The sequence below is a fragment of the Chaetura pelagica genome, unplaced genomic scaffold (assembly GCF_000747805.2).
Source record: "Chaetura pelagica isolate M959 unplaced genomic scaffold, ChaPel_1.0 scaffold222, whole genome shotgun sequence".
NCBI lineage: Eukaryota > Metazoa > Chordata > Aves > Apodiformes > Apodidae > Chaetura > Chaetura pelagica.
Window position 1 is genome coordinate 9,149,583 of NW_009952711.1, and position 15,712 is coordinate 9,165,294.

The window sequence follows — 15,712 nt, forward strand, 5'->3', positions numbered from 1 at the left end:
GTTTCATGAAAATAGAGGGATGAATCCTCTGACGGAAGGAAAACCGCACTGGTGTGGAAGAGCTGTTTTCTGGCAGCCCAGCCATGAGGGTGACACTGACATCTGCTCGGCAAGGACAGGATGCAAATCCATGAGAAAGCCATGGACCTGCTCAGTCGGGTATTCATAGGACTGTGCAACACAGACACATTTATTCTTTTGAAGACGCCCAGTTCACACATACGAGAGGATTTAAACTTCTCCCACACCAAGTTATAATTAATACTCTGCCATCGAGAGTGATTTATTTTTTTTTTTTAAATCTCATGTTGATTTATCCTTTCTTTCAAAGAAAGCTTAGAAGTTGTTGGAAAGGCTTAATGGTTGCTTGATTTAACTTTGTGTGCAATAACGGGAGTTGTCCCCAGAATTACCTGGGGACCTCATGGGAACCCTCAAAGGAAAACTTAACCATCAACCTAACACCTTCCAGCTACAGAGAATGTAAGTGTCTCCCACTCAGACAGACAACTATTTCCTGTTGTATGGAATGCCAACATGGAATTTCGATCTCATACACTCAAATCAAGTCCATGCTGTGGGGAAAACAGCAGGGTGAATTGCACAGACATTTTCAAAAGGCTGTGGAATGACACCACTCCAACATAACCTGCTGTCTTTACCGTAGTCAGATGGTTACTGTGAATGTTGAAGGAGACTTAACTCCTTACCTAACCACTGATACCTAAAGACTTCCCATTCTGCCAGCTGAAATGGAACTGAAAAGTTCAATTTCCTCTGGGATAGTCACAGCAAAAGTGGCAATCTTTTCATGTTCACAATGGGCTGCAGCCTGGAATATTGCTTTGATATGGTCATTTCTCTCTTCTTGGGGAAACAGTGAGAGGGGAATATTATCCAAGGGGAAAAAATAGCAGCCTGGCCATCTTGTGGAAAAAAGTAATCATAAACCAGATTATTTTATCACACTGTTTTACACCATTTACTTAATGTTGTTAAATTACATACTCCATTCAGCAGAGAGGAGTTATCTTAGTTCTCTCCAATTAATTAGCTCACATTGGTTGAGTATCTGAAAGCTGTGTTTCATGAACCAGTGCTGTAAGTAACTTACAAATATCTAATGGAATTGGATCAAAATGGGGTAATGCACTTGCTACGTGTCATATGGTGAAGAAAACTGGCAATTGAAACTGCAGTTGCCTTAGCATTTTCTAGTGTTTTAATCTTTTCCAGCCTTGCATTTAAGAGCATATTTTCATCCCAATTATAAAAAAAAAAAAAGCTTAAGCTTGTGAGAGCATAACTGGCTGAGAAATTTGCATTATACAAAATTTTATATATTGTTTTTGTTCATAAGGTCTTCCCATTTGGTTTAGGCTTTTATAGGCTGAGCTGCCTTCTAGAAGAGACAGTTGTTGTCCCATTTCTCAAGCACCTTGAGACATCTGGTCTGGCAGACATTGAGTTGACCTAGTATTCTGCTCATATTTGGGTGCACTCCCTTCATCTGAAATTCCCTCTGTTCTTCCAGATGGATGAGATATTCCTCTTTTGGAGAGGTGGCACATGGGTGCTGTCCTCCTATCTCTGTCAAAAAGAGGATGAATTCCCATCCTTAGTTTAAGTCAGTGGTAAAAGTCTTGTGGATTTGAATGAGGCCAGATCTCATGCAAACTATTTAACATTATCAATATTGAATGAAGCCATTGCTCTACAGACAGTTCCATGTTGAAATCCTCTGCCATCACAGGGAGTCCTAGTTTGTGTATAGTTGCCATTGATCCACATTATTTTAGTATAACTTAGTATTCCATTTTTTAAGGTATTTTGGGCTCTCTATAAATGAGAACTATAAATATACAATCAAAATCAATCAGTTCTTTCATTTGTGACATGGTATTTCACTTCCGACATGGCTTTGCTGCAGGATGTGCAGATGATGGCAATTCAGCCCTCATTTAGTATTCACCAGTGTGCTCTTATCCCTGTGGCACAGTTCAGGAAGACTCAAAATACTGAAGGCACAGGATCCCACAGTATGATTCCAGCTGAGCAATAAAAATATCCACATTCTGTAAATGGATGTAACTTCTTTAGATGAGAAATTTCTCCTATTCCCACAGGCCTCCTAAAGATATAATTTTTTGATTCCTAGATACAGGGAGAATACCCTTTTCAGAAAACTGATCTAGCCATCATGAGTATGTCCCCAGTCTGCATTCTAAAAATCCAAGAGTTCACCGGTCTCTTCCTCTCTCTTGGTTTTTCTGTTCTCTCCTTTTGTTTGGCTTTCACTATTGTCCTCTTTTGCCACTCTATTTTATTTTAGATGTAATTTTATTTCAGAAAACCTGCTGTTCAGTCTTTTTCAACTATTATACTTCAAAAGAGTCTTCTCCCTATTTCCCATGGCAGATAGTACTAAATAAAATATTCAGTACTGTGATATTCTTTTTTTTTTTCCCCCAACTAGACTGAAGAAATTTGAATTTTTTTTACTCCAACAAAACTGCTCTATGTCCTTCTTCTTTTTTCTCTCTGTCTCTCTCAAGCACTTTCAATCTTTAAATGTTATCCAGAAGTTTAACTGAATAAGCCTTTGGGGAATTCTTGATTTTTACATTTGAAACAGAGAATTAGTTTTCAAAATCCCCCAATGAATGGAGAATTAATGTAATTATAATATCACTGGATATGAAATTTTAAAGATGAGCAACTGAGAAAATAAAGGATTTTAAGGCACACTGTTGAAAACACTCTGATTTATGTTTTTTGTTGTTAAAACCTACTTAATCCAGTATCTAATAAACAATTTGGAAAAAGGATCTATTTGTTTTAAAAAAAAGAAAATACTCCTGTCCTTTCAATTAAAATGTCAGGACTAACAATAAACATCTGAGACCTTCAACAAGTCCTTCAGCAAGACAGAAAATCCCCCAAAGCTGACATTCATGTGGTTTCTAAGGTAAAAACAGTTCTCCATTCTTCTCCAGAAATAATCAAAGAACAATCACTTAGGACTACTTTCTGTCTCTCTGTAAGTGAAAAAGAAGCAGCCTGTTTTTAAAAGCGTTTTGTCAATCATCTTTAAAAGAGTAGGTTGAACATTCTTTTATTATTCTTTGCAGTTTATTCTTCTATGTATAATTACCTAGTGCCAGGAAGCACCATGTCTAAGTGGTGTAGTAGAAGGTACATAAGAGTGCTACTTCCCTTTCAAAAAGTTGTCCTGTAAAATATGCAAATATCAGTTTGAAGCAGATTTTTATGTAAATGAAAGGAGTTGTCATTGTCACACTGTGGCATATGCTGCCATCTCAATGAAGACAAATACACAGCTAACAAAAAATACTATTAAGTAAGATTTTAGAGATTAAAAACATAGGTACCTAAAGAAAGCCAGCAAAACCAGAATAATGTCCTACCAGCCACTACAGGTCTCCCAGCCCTGAATGTAAATACCCAGTACAGTGTTGAAGGCTGCAAAATTGTAAGAGGCTGACTGATTTCTAATAATATTTGGAATTAGAGTAGTGAGGGAGCATGTGCCAGTATTAATAAACAATTTGGGACAGATCCTCTAGGCATCCTCCAGTTTTTGTCTACTAGAAATCCATCCTGGTACACATCCTGGAATGCACACTGAAGCTGAACATTTATAAAGGTAGTCCCATAGTTGAAACAAACCTTGTTGCCTTTAACAGACCTGTTTCTTTGTACTTACAAGGTAAGATAGATAAAACAGATACTCACAATTCTTAATATTTACATTGAGGTAGACACTTTGATTATGTCCACTCCATTGTAAAGTAAATAGGGTTGGTCACTCTTCACATCACAGCTTTTTTATGCACCTAATGCGTCTTGCAGCTCTTATCTGAAACAATGCTAATTTGCAGGGTAGGTGAGGAGCACTGCATATAAGTCTTCTTACAGCTTGGATTTGAGTCTCTCTACTTGCCTCATATACATCCCAACACTGCTTTTTTATTTTTGAGCACATATGCATGAGTGGAGATATTCATAAAGCTACTCCCAGCAATGCACAGGGCTCCCAGCTGATGAGTTGGATCCAGAATTACTCCCCAAAACTGCACCAAATGCAGTTTTTCCCTTCCAATATACAGCACTTTGCATTTCATATGTCACTTTAGAAGTTGTCAGCTTTTTTACTTAAAGTTTATTTTGATCATTTTCGTTTTTAAACACCGAAAAGAAGAAAAAAAATTGTATCATGCATGAGTGCAGATGAGGCCTCTGGTTTCCTTCCAAGCTTACAGCACAAAATTCCAGTTATTTGTGATTTATAAAATGGAAGCTAGAGCAATCAGGCACTGGTTATGCGGATGGGGTAGATTAGTTTTCTTTTTTTAACTAATTCAGACCAAAATTTTTGGTCCTGGCAGGCCAAATTGTACAAGAGATGGGAGAAGGAAAGAACTACATGTTTCATCTGTTAGAAACAAGGACCCTTGTACTGCAACTTGGCTGTGATGATGATGGTAACAGCCAAGGCTACTAGTAGAGGAGCTGATAATATGGAAGTGAAAAGATATTCACATTTTTTGTAAAAGAATCTTAATCTTCAAACGCACAGAATTGCACAACCATTCATTTCAGCAAATCATTTTGCTCACATGTAAATTTTCTTGTAGCTTAGGAGTTTTTAATTCTCAGGCCCTTTCTACCATCTGTAACTCAACCTCTATTTTTTAAAGAACTTGCAGACATCTGTTTAAATACCCATCTCTTCCATCACATGGAATTTTGGATTCAAAAAATCTAAGCTTGAAAAATAATACTGAAGTTGGATTACATTTCCAAGCAACCAAGGACTGGCATTTTAAATGCTGCCTTTTAATGACTCCATTCTGCTGTACTGGCTGCGTTGGGCTCTGTGGTGGCTGAACAATGTCTGCTGTGGGTGCAGGTCAGCAAGCTGGTCGTGGTGCCATAGGGGCTGAGGGGACAGGAAAGAGGGGAGCTGGAGAAGATCCCCCCAGGCTCATCACAGCCAGCTACCCTGCAGCAGAAAGGGGGTCTGGCCTCCAAGGGGGCTGTTGTTGAGCCTGGGATTCTGCTAGGGTCCTGTGTCACCTCTAGAACTAATCCTGCCTATGAGACCAAGGCCAGCTTGAGCAGCATAAGCACAATGGAATTTTGCTGTCCTGCACCTGACTTTTTTGCAGGGGTGGGTGCAAGGTCAGAGTGTAGTCAGGGATGTGTGTGGAGAGGTATGGCAGAAGAAAAGGGAGGGCAGAGCACTGGGACCCACAGGAAAGGATGAAAAAGCAGTGTGGTATGTTCCTAGGGGATGTAATGAAAAATGTATTTCTTTTGCAGCCTGTTCTCCCATATAAAATAGGACAGAGGAAGAGAGGCTGGAGACAGATCTTTTAGAGCATTTTAGTTCTCCAGAACAGCTTGCCTTGGCTGCTTCTAGGAATTCATACTTTAGACTGGTGCAAAACACATCACTCCTTGTATTTCTTTACAACTGACTCACAGGTGGACTTTGCCCCTTAATCAGCTTCTTGTTTGCCTGACTGGAAAATGAAGACATTTCCAAGGGTACACCAGAGGTCTGATTCATTTCCATGAATGCCCAACAGCTTGATAGAGGCTTATACTTTTCCCTGTGGACAGAGGTATCTGGATCCTTTGTCTGGATGAATTTCCCAAAGGACTGAGCAGTACAGAGAGAGTGCCAGGTGAGAAGGGAGCCACATAGAATTTCAAGCCTATTTATAAAAACTGATGGTTGAGGTATAGTCGTGAGCACCCCAAAGCTCTCACTAAGGCTCATCTGGACAGGAGTAGCACATCAGCACACGATTTCTCCCCTCCAGTTGTGGAAAATACCTTGAGTTCAGGGAGGCAAGACCTAGCTCAGAGATACGAAGCTGCAAGTGCCCAGCTATGGGTGTCTTTCACAGACAGGGAATAACTTCCATTTGTGAAGGACACTATCACCACCAGCAAGCAAATATTTTTATGCTTACAAAATGCATTAGAAAAAATCAAACTAAAAAATTATACAGAACTTCATTTATAACACTTTGAAACAAAGCTAAAGATCTTGACTTATACCAGTCCTTATGTCTAGGTCCTGCTAAACAATAATTAATCAATAATAAAAGTGAAGCCAGAAGGCCACAAATCACGCAGAATTTCTTCTCTTTTGACTACACTGGTAATTAAAATCTGTTATTTGACAAAAGAACAATGAGAATACAGCTCCCACAAAGATGTCAGGGTGAGGAAGTACATTTTAGAAGAATCTGGTGGCAAGCTGGGATGCATGTCTTCCCTGGAGAAAAGTAGCTCAAAGAGAGTTTCTGCATTCTTAATTCTACCTAATATAACTCCTCTGCAACAATACTTGGATGACAGAATACATAAACACTACCAATCAGTTAAACAAACACAATCAGACTTTTTCAGCTCCATTATTTTGCTTCTCAGAAGGCATTTACTGTCAACACTCTTAAAACCAATCTTGTGTAATTCTATTTAACAGAAGATGCAAAACTGCTCCTATCTGATGGTAAACACAGGTTCTACCTTTCTGGAGAAAATTCACAGTCCTTGGAGGGTGTATAAAATCCGTATTTCTTGAAAAATCAGATAAACATTTTTAGTCACTTGCAAATATGGGGGTGGGGAGAGTAAAAGGGATATGTTTGCAGCTCAAGCAGCTGGAAGAGCACTCTGTAGATCCAGAGTGCTTACCTGAGTTTTGAAGAAGTAAGGACAGGATAGCAAGCAGCAGCAGCAGTGCATTAATATAATATTAACCTTTTCAACCATAGTTCAGTTAGGGCTTTGGAGCCAGGGGAAGGATCACAGTGCACTACCATGGGAGATGATGCCAAGCATGCAGTTGTGGAATTCAGGTTAACTCCATGGGACTTGGTGGAAGGTAGAGCAGAACACTTAAAACTTCCAGAAAAGCTTTGAGCCATGTTTTATTTTAAATTAGTCTTTAGCCAATAGAGAAATACTATATACACACACCAAGACCTTTTCTATATACTTGAGAAAATGAAGACAACACTGTAAAGTACAGATGACCCATATCCTCTATTTTTCATTTACTGATCATTTGCAGAAGAGCACATGATTTATGTTGTAAATGTATCAACATTTTTCTAAGTTTAATTTGATAGTTTTCCTGCAGGAATAGGCTAATCTTCATCCATACTCGCCTTTAATGATATTTATTACTGTTCTTATGCTCTTCAGTGGATGACTGAATATTCCCTCTATGTTCACCTAGTGAGTGTGCTTTTCCCAAAATAGTCCATGACTTTCTTCTATATTTGCACAAGTGATGTACTATTTTTATATTTGCATGGAAGAAGTTAGGGGAACCTGCAAAAATATTTTTCAGTGGTATCACTTGTCAGCTTGTAAATTGATTTACAATTTGAAATGTGATATCGTAAGTGGCATGTGACAGATGATCTAAGAGGAAATATTTTGTGGTGTCCTAGGAAATCTAGCCAGAGTTGCTCTTTTTCAGATTCTCTGGTTTTTTTGCCCAGAAAAAACAACATTTGGTCAAAGACAGTAACCTTCAGCTATTGTTACTCAGTATTCAACTTTCATCCAATATTTAAAGCTGAATTTTCGATAGTTTTAAGAACATGGCTTCTGGGATACAATGCTATTCCAGTAGCTGCACTGGGAAAAGAGCACAGGCCAGTCCAGAAAGTGCAACCAAGCATGTTCTGAATGCATAGGACATGCAAAGCCACAAGTGCCAGCCAACCAACCAACACCACATGCTTAAAGCCATACTCAATGAACCCAAATTTCCTCATGCACAACGATGCCTGTTGTGACAAGCAGCTAATCTTCTCCACACAGAAGCCTGATGCCAGTGGAAAAAACACTTCTTTTTACTTCACTGGGATCGTGATTTGGTTATCATTTATTAATCCTCATTCCATTCCTGTGAGATGAGTGAGCGATATATAGAGATCGCTTTGCACACCATTGCAGCAAGGTTGTTTCTGGAAAATATCAGCTGTTCCAAAACAGAGAGGAGCCCAGCACGTAGTTTGGAACAGGATGCCATGGACAACACTATCTCCATCTGGTACAATACAGGAAGTGCTGACAGCCAGAGCAGCATCACCGAAAAGAGGTTTTGGCCAGCACACGGTGATTAAGAGCCTTACTTTTCAAAAGGTGCATCAGGACCTTTAATAACCATAAATAGTCAGGACTTTGTATTTGTGCCTCACTGGAAAGATGGCAGCACTTGCAGTACAGTGTTTCCTCATACCAGGCTGACACATTGCTTCTTTACTGGATCATCTTTCAACAGGACCAGCGTGACTTCCGAGTTGAACAGAGAGACACAGCAAAGTCCTGACCCTGCTGAAATCACAACAGCACCTGGAACTAGTGGAACAGGGATCTCTCTCCCTGGAAATAACCTGTGAGATCTGGCAGCAGTATTTCCCATCAGATAGCAACTGTGAGATCTTTGATATCTTATGTAACTGCCATCCTTAAATAAAACATAGATCTAGTTCATAATTTTCTTCCCTGATGTAATTAGAATCTTGCTTAGTTTTTCAGGTTGGCGAAGTCTTATCTTGCAATACACTGCAAATGCTACTGCTTGAAGATTAACATTTGCTTTTTAATTAAAGTTTTAACTCAGGAAGTTCGTGATACCTTCACACCAGCATTTAAGACCAAGAAAAAAACTATGAATTATTCTTTAAATAAGCAGCCACAGCACAGTATGAAACAATTACATCCAAGGTATCACCAGAAATTTCTGTGTTGTTTTAATTTATCTGTGGGATTTTCTGAGCTTGTTTTTAATAAGCCTCCATCAGAACTTTGCATTTTCCAAGATAACATCTCTATATTTTTTAAGTTTAGACACTGTTCAGTAGTCAGCATGTTCTGCACTGGCTCCCAACCAATGTTAGAAAGCAGCGTTCAGCTGAACCTTAGCACACTAAGCAGCTGGTTGCCACCACAACACAGCTTCTGCAGGCAGTGCAGGGATGATAAAAAAACAGCCACACTTCAAGAAAGTGGTAAAGAGAGAGACCTGAAATTGAAAGGGTGAGCAGGGCACAGGAACAGCGTCATTGTAGAAAGGTTCCAGGAAAGGAAACTGCTACAGGAGTTCAGGGTAGAGACGGAGAAGAATTAAAGCAGCACTGGGGCAGACAAGGACACTGTGCCTTGACATCTGAGGCAGAGGTCTTGGAGAGGGCAAGAGGGGACACAGAGGGGTGGCAGCTACAGCATAATCTCCTGAAAGATTAGGAACCCTTGTCTGCTGGAAAGAATGATCTGCCATCCTGATTTAGTAACAGGAGGGAGAGTTATTACTGCTAGGAGTAGTGGTGACCTAGACCTCCAGACAAGAATCAGCCCCAGCACAACACAAACATAAAATGCAATTATAGCCTCTGCCCAAAGAGTTTCCAGATTTTGTGCAGGGCAAGGGACAACACAAAGGTGCACAGTGGGGTGCATGTCAGAACAAGGAGGAGATTGTTCAGCCCAGCTTTGCAAAATCCTGCAGGTTTCTTTGCAGCTCAGCTAATTCACATATACCTTATTTCACTTTAGCACAGTGTGGGCTTAATACAAATTGGTATCTTGGGAAAACTCTGGTTTACAACTTTTAAAAAAATTACTTCAGATTAAGAAGACACTCCAAAACTGAAGCAGTACAAAGTTGGTTTGTACTTCAGCCCTTTCTTTCTCTAATGGCCCTTAACCTCAAGAGGAACTGCAGAGAACATTCAAGAACTCTCCTAACATGCAGAGAAGAGAAAGAAGATAGACAGATTCCTGTGCTAACTAACAGCATCTTGGTAAAGCCATCTGGGGAGGGCCATGTTTAGTATCTAATGGAGGAAGCATTACTTGGACCACTTCCACTGTTGTAGGCCTTGAGAGGGAACAAAGCACTGAAACACCACTGTATTTCATTGCCTTTAGCAGAACCTGAGCTCATGCTTACACATCCACAGTGGCTTTGACACATGTAAGCAGGACAGGGGTCCCATTGCTCATCTATTTGCAGGGCTGGTGGCAAAAGCAGATTTCAAACCTGCACCTCAGAGAGGGATGGTACAGGAGTCCCACATGTGGAGCCTCAGGGCAATGTTCCAGTGCCTGGGGAATGTAACCATCCAGAGGAGGGAGACTCTGGGAGTAAAATGGGAAACATAGGTGTCCTCTTTAGAGATTGAATATTTGTACCTGAGGCAACTGACTGGCACACAATGCACAAACTGTATAAACTACCCAGGAGAAATGCTACACATTTGCTAAAAAGGCATAACCATTTCCTTCTGCTAGATCCTAGGTTTTGCAAGGATCTGAGTTTCTGATTTAAACATAACAGAAATTGTTAACAGATGTGCATGTGAGGGCCTTGAATGCGCTGACAGACCCTAACTGCCACGACTGGCCTCCTGGGCCTCCCCCACACCCCTGCCCCAGGCACAGGGGCTCATGTAAGCTCAGTCCTGGGCCCTTGGTCCCTGCCCAGCATTGCTGTAGCTGTGCTGGGCTTCAGATCCAGCTGTGGTATGGCTGTGCCTCGCCATGGACCCTGTTGATTTGAGCAGGGACTCACAGACTGAATTTCTGACTTGCCTTGGACTTGTCTTGTACTTGTCTTGTCTCCATGAACTGTCTGGCCCTCTGAGCTCTCTCAGCTGTCATCATGGCCAGCTCTGCTTGGGGCCCCTCTACCCACCAGCCATGCTGTCAGCTCCTTGTCCCTCCCTGCTCCCTGACAGCCAAGAGGAAATTCTCTAAATTCCCCTTCTAAACTCAGCTAGGTGCTACTAATTTGTATCTAACTTATAAGTTAGTCTTTCCAGACTGGAACAGACTTGAATGTTTTAGACTGGATATGGACACAAGAAATGAGCCCAAACGAAAATGAAATATCCAACTACAAAAGAAAAATGAGTATGAAGAAAATCTAGTCCTAGAAACTTCTGCAAGTACTTCCTTTATATTTCACAACTAATTTTCAATAGGCAAACCATGGTAACACTGATTCATACATCCCTACTTGCAGGATTACTTGACACCTAAAGAGCATCTGAGTTGGAGCTCAGATAGCCTGACAGCTATGATGAGTTTGATATCTTAGAGTTTGGTTTCTGACTTTTAAGGAGTTTCACAGTTGTTTGCTTTAAGTATCTGAATATTTCTCCAACTGTTTTTTTTTTTCTTTTTCTTCTTGTTTTTTTTCCCCCGTTTATACAATACCTACATCTGGGAAAGAACATGACCTGTGCGCCAGATGTGCTATGTAAAAACTTCTGCCTGCCCTTCAGCCACAGTGTGTGTGCCTCACAGGGACTAACCCACCTCCACCTCAAATGAGTAACACATGGAGCACCACGAATGGCAGAAACAAGACTTTGCTTTGAACTACACTCCTCCTATCAAAGGACCCTCTGTCTTGCCGCCTTCTCCTCTGTTCCTCAGGGTAATCATAAGGAAAGAACTGAACATTTGGAAAAGCCTCCTGGGGACAAATTAATTTCTAGTGTAACTCCGTGGAAGTTAATGGTGTTGCACCATGGATTAAAAAGGCACCATAATATTAAAAAACAGAGACAGCATACTACTCTGTAATTACTAAGAGAGCAAAAATAATAAAAATGATTCATTCTTATAGACCCCAAAAGGCACAGCTGACTTAGTCAGTTTAGAAGTTGAAACTAGAAGTCTGCTAGAATGTAGTGATTTTTATTTGTATATATGTATAAATGACAGGTAACACCACCTCTGCACTAATTCTAAGAACAATATGCTAGAAATTAATTTAATGTGACTGTGAGTTTTAAAAAACTGATAACAGAAATAGCTTGTAGGAAAATTAAAGGCCTTCTTTCATATTGGCATAAATTAGGAATAAACCCGTTCTAATCAAGTGTTACACTGTTGTAAGCTTAATGCAAGGAATTGGGCCCCACAGCACCAAAACGGCTATTCTGTAACACAATCAAGCACTGGGAATTGCATTTTCCCCTTTTTGAAAAAAAGGATAATGTTATTTTCTTAGGCAGTTAACATTTAAAGGTCATTGTTATGGGAAGGAAACATTTCTAGTATTAAGTTGGTAGAAGCAATGCAGTCTGTTCCTTTATGGACTTCACTTTACAATTCCATGTGGAGGTGTGTGAAAGACACTCTGAAGCTCAGCAATACTGTGCAAAATAATGGCAAAGGCAAGGCAGAGATCCAGAGGCATTTGTCAGTAACACTATATCTCCATCTTTCTTGTTATTTGACCTTCATCTAGGCAATAATTCTTTCCAGCCAAAGGAATTCTCATTCCATGATGAGAACTGATCTTCCAAGCACAGGAGGTGCTAGAGAAAGAGCACAGCCCCAAATATTTCTGCAGATTGGCTAAAGAGTATTTCTGCTTACCTATGTCTCAGTTCACTGAGTGATCTACCAAATACTTTGCAGACATTAGTTCCTCAGATGTCCCCCAGTGGTCTTACAGCCTCTGGTGCCCACAGAAACACAGCTCTCATTCAGTGTGTAATCAATGACAAGGCTGCCACGCACGCCCTTTGTACCTGCTGTTAGCCAGAACACAAAGTCTTGCTCTCTCTAGCAGTGCCAGACATCACCATTTGCTAGAATAAATTATCTGGGGAAATCGGGTTTCGTTGTACAAACAAACCAGGCTTTCAGTTACACTGTAACTGAGACACAGAAAAAGAATGGGGGGAGAAGGAAACTGGCTGACAGGAAATCATGGAGAAGATTCAGCAAGAAAAAAATATCAGCATTTTGAAGATAAATACATTTTCACTAAAATATTATTTGATATATTATTTTGTTATTAAAAAAACACTCACCAAACAACCCCAGCAGGATCCATAACAATCTCTGGAGGTTTCTCCGCTTTTTTTTTTTTCTCTTGATCAAACAGGCCTCAGTTACAAGAGATGTTAGTTCCTTAGTTCATTTCTCAAGGTAGATATTAACATTGAAGTAAAACGATCCCTCCTGTTTAAAGATACAGAAATGCATTAAAAATGTAGTTCTCCTTTTCTCCTGCTACCAAGATACATGCTGATTTTTTATTAAAAATGCCACAGCTGTCAAGCTTTACTAAGATAAAGAACCTAGTCACAAAGAAATGGAAAATTGCAAAAATGAAAAAGATTTTAAGCCAATAAAACTTGAATAATGTTTTCCTTTTCCTTCTTGGTACAGGCTGGTTAACCTGTGCAGCAGACTTAGTTCTTTTCCCAAGAAGTGTCCAAGGGCTATAATGTTTTAAATTAATTTTCAAATGAAATTTGAGTATAATGAGAATATATGAGTCCAGAACATGGGGATTTATGTAAAACATTAAATATAAAGTATTGTAACAGAACACTAAGAGTTATAAAGACAAAATAGTTATAAAAAGAAGTGTCATTTTCCATTGTTTTAAGGCAAGTGGGACTTTGCTAGTTTTAGTGTATACTCATTTGTTTGGTAAAGAAGATCCATTCTACAAAAGCACCATTAATGTCCAATGGGCTAAAAAGAACAACTTTTGTTTAAAATTTAGAAGATAAGACTTCATCTAACAGTATGTTATTTAACATAATGAAATCCACAGGAAAACAAGCAAACCCTTTGAGGCTTTATCACACTGATGTAGACTTCAGAGATGCTGATTAGGAGATTGTGTTAATACAAAACCAACATGTTAATTGCCTGGAGAGCCTTGAAGTGAGCTGAAAGATTGCAAGAGTGGATTATCAAGTCCTCAGTCTCCACAACACTTGGAGCTGAGACCTTTCAAGTACTTGGGCATCTACTAGGTAGGTATGTGCTATGTGAGGCATTTAGTGGGTGTTGAAAGTCCTGCTTGGAAACAATATTCATTTTTTAATGCCTTTATTCCTTTAAAAATCATCTGTCACTTCGGTTTTTTACAAGCAGTTTGAACTTCAGTATAACATCTATGAGGAATTTAAGGAAACTGCCACCCAGATCATGATCTCCTTCTATTCTTACAACCCACAGCAGGCATAAAGACATCTAATTAAAAGAGATGCAAGGCACAAGCATAATGTATAAATATATGTGACATAAATAATGACGTGGCATTCTGATTCAGCCATTCCTTACAAGTGTTTTTCTATGTGGAATACATTGATGACAGCACCTTAGCAAAACTGTAATTAGTGAAGTGCACTTCTCACAGCATTTCCAAGGGGCCCATGCCTTCAAGAGAACTTATATATATATGCTTGGGTTATGTACATGCTTAAATATATGGGGTAATTGAATCTATAATTAAAAGTTTAATATTAAATTAAGTTTGCTCTTTTAATGAAAAATGTCACCCATAAACCAGCAGCCTCAAAAATAAATAAACAAATCACCATTTTATTAAGGATAATCTCATTAATTTTATGTATTAAAGCCTCTGTAGACACACCTGAAACTGCAATATGAAACACATCTGGAGAAGAAATAAAATCCTTCTTACTTCCACCCATTTTAAAAGGGCAGTCAGTAGAACAGGGATTATATGGGGAAAACCTAAGCTAAAACATATTATTTTTTAGCCTCAGTGAAAATTTGTTTGGCTTAGAACTAGCTACCCAAGCTAAGATATTTGCATTAGGCTGTTTGGATTGAGGTCAGGTCATAATTTCTATTCTGCAAGTGACAATACACTCCTGCTATAGTTCACACAGGAGAGCAGACTGTAATTATTGCTGTTTACATCAAACAAAGGTCTAGTATTTTGTGAGAACTGGATGCCACTCTCACTGTTGCTGGGGCATTTTGTTTCAAGTGACATACTCGATTATCAGTCTCTCTGCTTTGTTAGAGCCTGTGAGCGACAGAGTCTCTAGTAGAGCTTATAAAAAAACAGTGCTTTCTAAAAGGGTCCTACAAAAAAAAACATTTTTTATACACAGCACAAGTGGCCATTAAAAAATAATTGGCTTAGGAGCTGTGGAAAACAGCCAGCAATGCAAAGACCTCTACATTGTGGAAACAAGGGCAGGGACACCAGCACCATTTCTGCTAGAAGAAAGTCTTGATGCCACCAGTGGTTCAGAGGAGAGAGGCAACGTCCCCACGGTGCACAGCCTCTGGGCTGTTAGTAACTGGTGTGGCACTTCATCAATCATTAATAGCAGCCAGGGTCACAGAAGAGCACGAGGGAGGCAGTTCCCTGCCTCTGGCTACTGACGTGCACAGGACCTCGTTTAGGAGAAGTCCTTGATGCTCCCACACACCTTCACCTGTATGAGCGGGGACAGGACTCACCACTATCAACAGCACCAGGTGGGAACGTAAATAACTTGCTGAAACAGACAGCAGAATTATTTTAGTTTAGGCAGAATTATTTAGCTGCCAAGAAGGCTTCATGTTACCTCACTTTCCTCTCACACAAGTCGACACATCTCCAAGCTTTTTAACGACTGAAATACACTTCCCTCGCACTTTTAGCAGCCACAGGCCTCGGGCTGCAGGTGCCAAGTTCAATTTACCTTTTCAGCTGCACCTTCCTGTTAAAATCCAAATATTTCAGGTATCAGCTCCTTACAACGTGCATAGCGGCCCAGGAAACCGCCCCACACATCTCAGTCTGTCAACGTATCAGGTGCTAACGAGGGGGAACCAGCCCCCCTACCCCTACAGCCCGGCCTGAGGCCGCCCC